Here is a 10,680-nt window from a genome sequence, read left to right on the forward strand (position 1 = left end):
TTTCTGGGTGGTGCCCAGGCCTAGCATGGGGTTCTGCAGCTGCCAGCCTGCCCCGCTCCCCCAGTGCCACCCTAGCAGCTCCAGGGTGCCTAATGGAAACTGCTCCTAGATGCAAGATCAGCTGCAACAGGGGCTCTGAAAGGCAGCTCAGAACAAGGGGCGGTGCATCTTGGATCTCTGTGTCTAAGCAACCCAAGGTCCCCCCGTACTCCATGCGGCTTTGATAGCAGGGCGCAGGGTGCGTTTAACTGGGTCAGAAGACAGGAGAGCCCCTGGGCACAGGGCCTGGGGACCTTGAGCTAGGACTGCCCCTGCGATAACTGGCAGCAGGGGCTTCCCAGAAGGATCGCTCAGCCATGGACCTGGGACAAGGGTGTGTTGCTATAAATGGGTGTGGTGTGTTCCGGTCTCTGCCCGTCAGGGTGTGTGTGTGTTTGTGCTGGAAGGAGGTTGTGTTTGCGCGTGAAGGGTGTGTGTTAGGCTTGGGGGGAGGTGCTGTGTGTAGCAGGAAGCTGTGGGAGTGGGGGTTGTGTGTGTGTGTGTGTGTACAGAGGGGTTGTGTGGGCTGTGTATAGGGGTTTTTTGGGTGGTATACAGAGGGTTGTATAGGGGGGAAGGGATAGCTCAGTGGTTTGAGCCTTGCCCTTTTAAACCCAGGGTTGTGAGTTCAGTCCTTGAGGGGGCATTTAGGGATCTGAGGCAAAAAGGGGGGTTGGACTAGATGACCTCCTGGGGTCCCTTCCAACCCTGATATTCTATGGTAAGTTGTATGGGGGTGGGCTGTGTGGTATACAGAAGGGGTTGCATAAATTTTGTATGCAGCGTGTGTAGCAGGTTGTGTGGTGTATAGCAGGGGTTGGGGCTGTGTGGAGGGGGTTGTATGTGGGGGGAAAGAGCAGTGTTAAGGTGGGGGATTGTGTGTGTGCGATTGTGTTTTCAGGGAGGGGGGTGATTTGTGTGTGTGTTTGCAGTGCCTAGCACATCAGGGCCCTGCTCCTGGTGTGTGTAATCTATATCCAGCTGGGAGAGCCAGACTTGTGGTGTCCACATGCAGCTGAGATAGTGCAGGCTGGATCCCCCAGAAATGGACTCGGGGCGGGCTAACCGCCCCCCAAGGCTGCAGGTGGCCTCCAGCCAGCTGGGCTCTGGTCCCTTTGCCCACGTCCAGTGGGGGGCAGGAGAACGTGTGACTGTCTCCTGTCTCTGCAAAGTGCTGAGTGGAGGAGCAGGAGGTGCAGGGATGGGGAAAGCAGGAGATCCCATGATGCTGAGCTCACATGCAGAGGGAGCATGCAACACCCACGGGGTGGGGGGGTGGATTAGCTCCCTCCCAGGTCGAGCTTCACTCTGCACAAGTGGGGAGGGGGAGGGGATCTCTCCACTTGCCAGCTGGACAGCTCAGGATTTCCAGGCCGAAGCAGATTTCCCTTGAGCCCCTGGGTGCCGACGCTTGGAAGAAACAAGGCAGGGTGGGCTAATTAACTGGCTGTCGATTGGCTGGGGAAGTGGGATCCAGGCTGCCCCTCGCAAAGGGGCAAACAAAAGGGGCAGCTGTCGCCTCCCGGGACGGGTTGCCGCTGTTTGGGAACAGATGGCAGGCCAGGCCTGCAGCACCAGCTGCCATCCGGCCCCAGCTGGCTCTCAAGCGCTGCATTGTTCTCGGTTCTGTTTGACGTTTACCTGCCAGCCCAGGCCCGAGTTGCTTTCTTGTCCCCTTTGATCTCCTCCCCCAGGCTGTTTATTTGCCAGTCCCCCTCTTTTCCCTTTGCCGGGATCCGATGAACCTTCTCAAAGGTGATGGGGCTGGGGAGAAAGGGGTTGGAACCGGAAATAGCACCGGGAAGGGGAATTCCAGCCCGAGACAGCAGGAAGGAAGCCCAGTGAGATAAATTCAGCTCAGCTGGGTTCCTGGATGTGCTTCCACGGCCACCTTACCCCATGTGGGCTTTGGGCTCCAGATCCCTGGGTTCTGGCTCTGATCTAGGGCATGTCATTTCTCGTGCTCCGTGCCTCAGTTTCCCCATCTGTAAAACAGGGCGTGGTGCTACTTCCCCTGTGTCGCAAAATACTTTCAGACCAATGGATGAAAAGAGCTAGGTTCTGCCAGCCCTTGGGCGGGACAAACATCCAATTGGAAATCATTGGGGGCTTTAGCCTGCATGTAGAATGGAGCCCTGCTCCAGCTCTGGGGCTTTGTTATATCCCACAGGGAGCCAAGCCTCTCTGAATGTGAGCTACTCGCTGCCACTTGCATCTGATGCCCAGTCCTGTCTCTAGCCCACCCCCTCTCTGCTCAGCAGGCCCGCTCTGCTCACGGAGAAGCGATAAGCTGCAGCTGGCGTTTTATCTCTCCTGGTCCTTTGCTGTTCCAGGAAGTGGGCCCTGATCTCTTGAGCGAGCTCGCCTTCTGCCTGGGGCCCCAGTTAGGTCCATGCCCTCTTTCCTTCAGATTTCTCAGTAAAACCGAAATGTCTCACTTTATTCTTAGCATGAGCCTTCTGATTTCTGAGAAAGCAGGGTCAGCTGGGCGGCCCGAGCATGCTTAAAATGAAACTGACTCAGCTGTAGACACAAGGCGGACAAGCTACCTCTGCACCTTCCCTTAGAGGTGGCCACGTTGTACTAGGTGCTGTGTGCACCCAGTGAGGGGGCAGTCCCTGCCCCAAAGAGCTTACAATCTCGTTGCCCCATTTTGCACCTGGGAACTGAGGCCCAGAGAAATTAGCTGATTTACCCACAGTGGCAGAGCCAGGGTTAGCACACAAATCTCCTGAGTTCCAGCCCAGTGCCTTACCCACAAGCCCTGTCATCCATTGAGTTCAGTATCCTGTCTCTGACCCTGCCTAGCACCAGATGCCTCAGAAGAAGGTGCAAGAAACTTTTCGTCAGGCAGATGAGGAATAATCTGCCTCCCACATTAGGTTTCCTCCTGGTCACTTTAGTTCAATTCGTTTAGACCCTGAAGCATGAGGTTTAATATCTCTACCAAAACATACTTTAGCATTAACTATTCCAACTCATTCGCCCTTCCTCGGCAGCTAACCCAGTTCCCTCGGTGAAGCTCCCTTACCACTGACCTAGAGTACCCAAAGCTGCCCAGCTCCCAGCTACGTGGCGAGAAACGGGGTCTGCATTTAGAGCAGGAGAGATGACCATCCAGCGCTAAAGCCTGGGATCTTGCTGCGGTAGACATATCTGCACCGTCAGGCCAAGGACAAAGCAGTGGAACATCCCCTGGATGGTCCATGGAGTGGACTCAGGGCCCCAAATGTGTTTTCTGACCTCCGATTTCTCCAAGCTCCTGGGCTTGCTTTTGTTTGTTGACTCAGGCTTGGTCTACACCATGAAGTGAAATCAATCTAACTACATTGGCTGTGAAAAAATTCACGTCCTGTGTGATGCACTTAAGCTCTGGGGTAGATGCTGCCAGGTCCGCGGCCGATTTCCAGGGCGGTGGGTTAACTACAGCGAGGGAAGAACCCCCCCCCGGCGCTGCAGTGACTCTCAACACTACTGCATTACCGCAGCTCAGCTGCGGTGTTTCTAGTTTCAGGGACCTCCTGGGAACTCAGTGCACCCGCAGGAAAGAGAGGAGGTTCTCGGGAATGAATGGGCCGCGCTGGAGGAAGGCCTTGTCCGAGCTCGGACTAGAACCCCGGTGTCTTGTATCCCAGTCTGTAGCACAACAGGCAGAGCAAAGGCTGTAGCCGTTCAAGCGTCCTACCTGCGGCCCTGCCAACGTACCTTAGCCCTGCCCTGGAGGGGGTGAACTAGAGCAGGGGGCTCCGGCTCTGTGGCCCGTTCAACCTGGAGCCTGTCCTCTAAGATCACCAGCCAGGGACCCTGTTGTTATAGTTGTTGCCTAGATTTTGTGACCAGGCCGAGAGCCTTTGGCACATTGCACAGATGTTGTCAAACAGCCAGCAGCTGGTAACGACTGACCGTGTGGAACCCATGCCTGTAATGGCTCGAATGGTTCCTACTGGCCTTTGAGTCTATGAAAGTAAGTGGGGGTGACCAGGGATTTCTTTTATTGCACCTTGAAGGGCAACTGAAATGAACCTGGTTTAAAAGCAACCCAGGCTGTTCAATGCACTATTTACACTCGAGAAAGGAATTAAAATGGGAGCCGTCACACATTGCAGCCCTGGCTGGGACCCAGGCATGAATTCATCCTGATGGAATGCCTCCCACGCTCACTTCTATGTCCGTCCTTGAACACCCCGGGCCGGACTCTTTGGCCCTAGACTCTGCACTTGGGGCAGGGACAGGGGTGGAGAGAGAAGGTAGCACTTCCTGCATCGGGCGCCATGCAGGGCGGCGCTCACATCGGGTACATCCACACAGCCGCTGGGACGAGCGACGCCCAGCTCGGGTAGATGATCGTGCACTAGCTGGGCTCAAGCTAGCGCCGAAAAAAAAGAGCGGTGTAGCTGTGGCAGGAGGCGAACCACTCAAGGACACGCTTCGGGGGTCAGGCAGGGTAATATTCAGGTGGCTATCCCATGCCACCCTGCTGGTTTTAGGCACCAGCTCAAGCGAGCACGTGCATATCTACCTGAGCTAGGAATGACACCTCCCAGCAGCTGTGTGGAAGTATCTATACATTCTCCTCTATTCTGTTCTATTGGCCCCCGAGAAGCACAGAGTAGCCACAGTGCAGTGTGCTCTTGCCCGGCACCCTATGCTGAGGGACTGGGAGCAGGGCTGGTGCAGCGATAGACCAGCTAGGGAGGCCCCCTGCCCTGAGTGGACTCTAGGGGGCTATTTACACCCATTTCAAGGCAGCTTTATGCAGCCAAGGTGGCATGAAACACCCTCAGGGCAGCTCATGCCAGTTTTACATCAATGTAACTCCAGTGAGACCGAAGAACCAGGCTCATGCATACTTGTACCAGCACTCGTACGGTCATGCAAACTTGAACCAGTGCAAACTTGTTGGGGGGACAGAATATCTTCCCCTCATCTCAAGCGATTATTTCTCCTTCTTCTTGGAAGGATTCCCTTTGTTGTTGTTGCAAGGCCCTGGGGTCTCTTATTACAGTATGAGCCAAGGCAATGATCTCATTGGAAAGCAATGGTGTTAACAGATGGGCAGCATTCAAGTGTTTGTTCCCAGGATGGAAAGTTAAAAGAGGCGGTGTAACTTAGAGAGGCTCCCTTGCAAAGACAAGATCCCATATAAGTCAGCTTTGTCCACTGGACTATGCTTAGGTGCAAAGCACTTTGGGGGTGCTGAAGAGCGTTCATCGCAGCAGCTTTGCATGAACCCCATTAGTCTTGGGGCAGCTTTCATGGCTTTCTCAATCCTTACTCTTTCTACTGAGACTTCCAAGAAAGGGAGTCTGCTGGCCAACATGCCGGGGATTTCTGGGACACTGGCATCTGCTCACTGGCAAGAGAACAGAGCAAAGGGACTTTCTAAGAACGCGCTTCACAAATGGCAGCTTTGAAAGGCGAACAGAATGTCCCGCCTGGAGCCGGCGGGCTGGCAAAAAGGAAAGGCAAAGGGACCTGAAAAACAGGTGCCAATCCAACAGTCGGGACCAAGATGTGAAGTGAGAACATTGCGCACAACCAGCTGTTGGGGTGGGTTGGCTCATGACTTTATCTGCTCAGCTAGTGCTAAAAATCTGTAAATGGGGATCACAGGCCTGCCTCACAGGGGTGAGAATAAATACTTGGAACATTTTAAATTGTTCAGATACTACAGTAATGTGATAAGTACCTAAAATATCCAGAGTAGAAGGATGGACAGCAAGGTTAGGGTCGCACTTCAATAAAGTACCTTTCCTTTGATGACTACTTCTGAGAAGAAAACTGATGTGAGTTCGTCTAAGGAAAGACTCAAAGTGGAGCACTTTAGAGAAGGAAGTTGAGGCCGTGCGTGGAGATTCAGGAGATCTGGTTCTGCTACAGACTCCGGCTTTGTCTACACTGCCACTTGCAGCGCTGAAACTTTCTTCTCTCGGGGTGTGAAAAAACGATGCACGTTTCAGTGCTGTAAAGTGGCCGTGTAGACCGTGCTAATCCCAGCGCTGGGAGCTATTCCCCACGCGGAGATGGTTTTATTACAGCGCTGCTCTCTTTTATTACAGAGCAGCCACATTCGGCAGCACTTTAGCGTCGGCTGTGTAGACAAACCCATAGTTTGGGATCTCAATCACGTCACTTCATCTATGCGCCTTGCTCTCCAGTCTTGAAAATGGGGATAATAGTACTTCGATACCTGATCGGGAGTTAGGAGACGTTCAGATATTATGGTGATGGATGGGAGCTATTTAATGGAGTCTAACGGGAAGGTGAATACAACCATCTACAAAGCCTTGGAGTAGCCTCCCAAGAGAAATAATGGAAGGCTGTTTGGGGCATTTAAAACTGAACAGACTCTAGAAAAGAATCCAGGAAAATGGTGCTGTTGGGGTTTTGGAAATTGCTGGATTAGATCACATAACAGGTTGCTTCCCTCTCCAATTTCTATGAACGCCTTAGGCTGTCTTTTTGTCACAGTACTGTCCCGCTACCTGCGGAAGCATGCATGCCAAGAGAGATTTGCACAACGGTTGCAGTGCAACACCAAAAAATTTCAGGCATGATTTGCACATTGCTGTTTGCATGGTATTTCAGAAAAACATCTTCAGCTTGCATCCATTAAAGGAAACGGGCCTAGCCTCATGCCACAGGATGAAGTAAGCGCTTTAGCAAGAATGCAAAAAAACACATTGCTGAGTGTTTAGTGTGTGATACTTTGGAACAGCGTAACTTTGGTAGATGGAGCCAAGCTATGGGATTTTAGTTGGGAGCAGCAGTGAATAGCTGGCAAAGACTGTTGACCACTGCTGTCCTCTGTTTATGGCGTCTGTCTGTCACTATAGAAACTATTACATCATGCCCTGAGCATTATAATTGGGAGATCGAACAGTACATTTGTTAGCTTGAGAACTTGCAATGTTTCGCTCCAAACCAGTAGTACAAAAGCACTGCTAGACAAGGGCCCAATGAGAACATCAAATTAACCTTTTGTTAGTGCTGAGGTTGCTACGTTTGCAGCACCATAAAGTAAGTTTCTAGCCATAGCAGGTGGCAAGAGCTGGACCTTTAAACATCACTTCTGATTACCATTTTGCTCCTTTCCCCACTTCAATCCTGACCTGAAAGTTGTAGTCAAGGCCCAGTTCCTCAAAAGGTATTCAGACTCCTAACTTCCAAGCCTTAATACCTTTGAGGGCTGGGCCCAGTGGCCTAACAACCACTTTTGACAGAAACGAATTCTTTGTAAAGTTACAAAGCGATCCCCTCCCTCCTCGCCCTTCAAAGGGTATGAAGCATTTATGCTTGAGCAACAACTGCCGTCAGGCTGCATGTGGTGGATGCAAGACAGTAAACAGAATGAATTGATTTTAAAAGGTCCAAAGACACATTGCGGGCAGACCTTTTCGGTATTCCAGCCACGTACCAACTCTTCATGGTGCACAGTAAGTCCCTCTGCCTCTGGTGTTAAATGCAGAGACATCTCAATGGGGTACAGAATAAAAATAATGGTTGCCCCATAGGGATTGGGGGGGGGAAGGGAAGAAGGGGAGAGAAGAAGTGTGGTGAAGTTTTGAAGAAAAGGTGAGTTTTGAACTATCCCCAAAGTGGCAGGCTGCCATTTCAGCAGTTTGAGGACACTGCGGTCACTTTTAATTCCGTTATTAGCATCCTGGGAATATATTCCATAGTCCAGTTTTTGACTGAGTTGCAAAGCTTCCTGAAGTGGGGGAGGGGTTGGAAACCCCACTCTGAGGTCCAAATCCCAGAGCCAGCATTGAAAATCTCAGCCCCAGTTTCTAATATAAGAAAGTGAGCGGAGATTGGCTAATGGGCCACAAACACCATCAGTGGTAGGGGAGTAAGGAATTCAAGTAGTCCAGGGAATCTTTATTAAAAAGAGAGAAAGGGCTGCGGATGGGGGATGATAGATATGTTCAAGATGATAGAGCAGGCATTGATAACATGTTCCTACTTCCAGGCACTGCTGGATCACTCTCAGAAAGGATAAATGAATGAATGCAGTGACCTTGTTCAAAAATTGGAGGAAACTCTTAGTTAATAAAGGTTCATGTTCTAAACAACTGCTTCAGAGAAGGAAAAATGGATTGTGATTACTGGCACATTTTCTGCTCTCTGAAAGCCCTTATTTGAAAGGGAAAGGAAGTTTCCACCCTTTTACCAAAGCCGAGATAGCCTGTATTGAATAGATAGCCTTCACAGTATATACATGGTTACCAGGAAGCAAGGCAGCTTTGACGCACTTTACACCCACTACCTAGAAACAGAGCAGCCAAGTGGTGAAGGGCAAACCAGTCTACAAATTCCATATTTGCATGTTTCCATAGCAAATCCCCACCTTTGCATGAAGCCACTGGACTTTGGGAAGGGCTTGCATAGAGAGCATTCCTAAAAGTAGCTTATAAGGAAGACACAGCCAAACACTGCCAGATGCCTTGTCACCATATACAAAAACTGCCAACTTTCTTCCAGTGGCAGAGGCCCAGATTCTCAAAGGTGTTGGGGCCCTTAACTTCCATTGATTCCAATGGAAGTTAGGAGCCCAAATACCTTTGAGGATTGGGCCAGAGTGACCAGCTGCTGCTGAAGGTGGCCATCTGCCGCATTGTTCAATGAAAGCGGACAGACTGTTCATTCGAAGTGGGGGTGGGGAGAATTGCACTGAGCATTTTCTAGTTGAATCGTGACAAGGTTTCATTTTTAACAATGCTGTCAAGAATTCTGCCACTCTTTGCCTCCCAAGCAAGAGATGAATGCAAAGCAGCAGCAGGGAGAAGACCCCATGAGTTAGGAACACGACCATCCCCCGCTACACCACAAAATACAGCATTTGCCTTTTCAGACAGGCCTATGAAACAGCTGTTTGCCAGCGTGCCAAGTACCCTGCCTCCCACATTCCCCACCTATAAGCAATTTGTCATTAGCACCAGTAAACACAGAGCCAGCCTAAAGCTTTTGAGAGGGTGAGCAAGCATGATTCTTGGGTACGCAGCACACTCTTAACTCATTACCCATATCTCGCACCCCACTCTCCTGTAATCTCATACAGCTGGTTGCTCTTTCAATGGCAGCACTCATACCGCAGGAACTCCCCGCCCCCCCAGTTGCTATACCTTTAAAAGCAGTCCTACCTACCACCCTCAGCTTGCAGTGAGGGAGGGCACCTGCGTAAGTCAAAAAGATGGCAGCTGTAGCACATATCCCATTGTTGAGAGGAACCTTTGGTAAGACAACATGTCAGTATGATCAAACATATTGCTTCTGCAGCAAGATGCAGCAGGCCAGTTGCCCTCATAGTGCAATCCCCCCATGGAGGAGAGAAGCTGGAGCAGTGAGGTACTTGTTTCTAAAGAAGCTTGTATGGGACAGGTTTCAGAGTAACAGCCGTGTTAGTCTGTATTCGCAAAAAGAAAAGGAGGACTTGTGGCACCTTAGAGACTAACCCATTTATTTGAGTTAATCCTAGGTATCTGCTTCAGGCAGGAATAATACTTGAATACCAATTGATGTTTTCTTGTCCTGGACAAGAAAGGAGGCTAAATGTATAGCTAGAACTATGCTGTTAGCTTATACAGTGGCTGTAATTAATAGTAAACCCTTGCCAGGTTATAAAAAGTGTGTGGTTTAAATACAGAGATCATACTTACTATATTTGCATAGTTTATTTTAGCAGGGAACAGGCTACAGAAAAGCAGGCAGGCACAATTGCAGAATAGTTGGAATCTAATATACCCGTGAAAAGCTATGCCTGTTTGGTGAAGGCTGTTGCATTTCTGGGGGCTGAGAAGAGGGGGAAGAAGAGGAACAAGTATTTCAGTTGTACACATTGTCTGGACCCTGCCTGAATGTCAGGGCAGTGCTGAAGAGACTAACCCTATCCAAGCTTAAACAAAAACTCTAAAGATTAAAGGCTATTTGTGAAATGTTACTGCAACTGTTGAATTAGCCTCTCCCTTTGTGGTTGAGCCTTTGAGTGCAGCTGTTAGCACTTTTTATGTAGCCCTGTGTGATGTTTAGCTGAACGCTTGCATGCGACTGTTGAAGAGGTAAATTGAGCTGCTTAGTGAAGAAAGATCCCCCTCCCCCTTCTCCTTTTAAAGAGAGCTGTGATCTGCTGAACACATTAAGATTTAAAAAGTGTTAGAGATGAATGTGAGTGTTTCCTTACTAACACACAATTTTGGGTCAACTGAACATAATCATGGAGTCAGGGTTCTCACAACTTTTGCACTATCGACAGGATGTTGGAGATTTGTCTTGACACCTCCTCATTCACAGTTGGACACTACTGCTAAGACAGCTAGAGCAGCTGTACATGGAGTACTAGAAAAGCTACAAAGCTTTGTCATCTGTGTAACTTGATGCAACAGCTGGATGCAAGCAGAAGTGGGACTGCGGTAATAGGTAGTGCTAAGCCCTGTGAGAGCTACCCCAGGCCCCTGTACAGTATATTCATTCATACTATAACTGAAGACTTCTGCTACCACTGTAGGCTGGAAATTACATGCACATTAGAGAGAGAAGTTCACTACAGTCACAGCATACACTTGGCCACAAAATACTGTTATGGGGTGCTACTGCCTTAACTTCCAGGCAGAGGAACAGCAGCAAGATTTAACTGTGCAGAAG

This window comes from Eretmochelys imbricata, chromosome 24, assembly GCF_965152235.1.
Source record: "Eretmochelys imbricata isolate rEreImb1 chromosome 24, rEreImb1.hap1, whole genome shotgun sequence".
In the NCBI taxonomy this organism is placed as follows: Eukaryota; Metazoa; Chordata; order Testudines; family Cheloniidae; genus Eretmochelys; species Eretmochelys imbricata.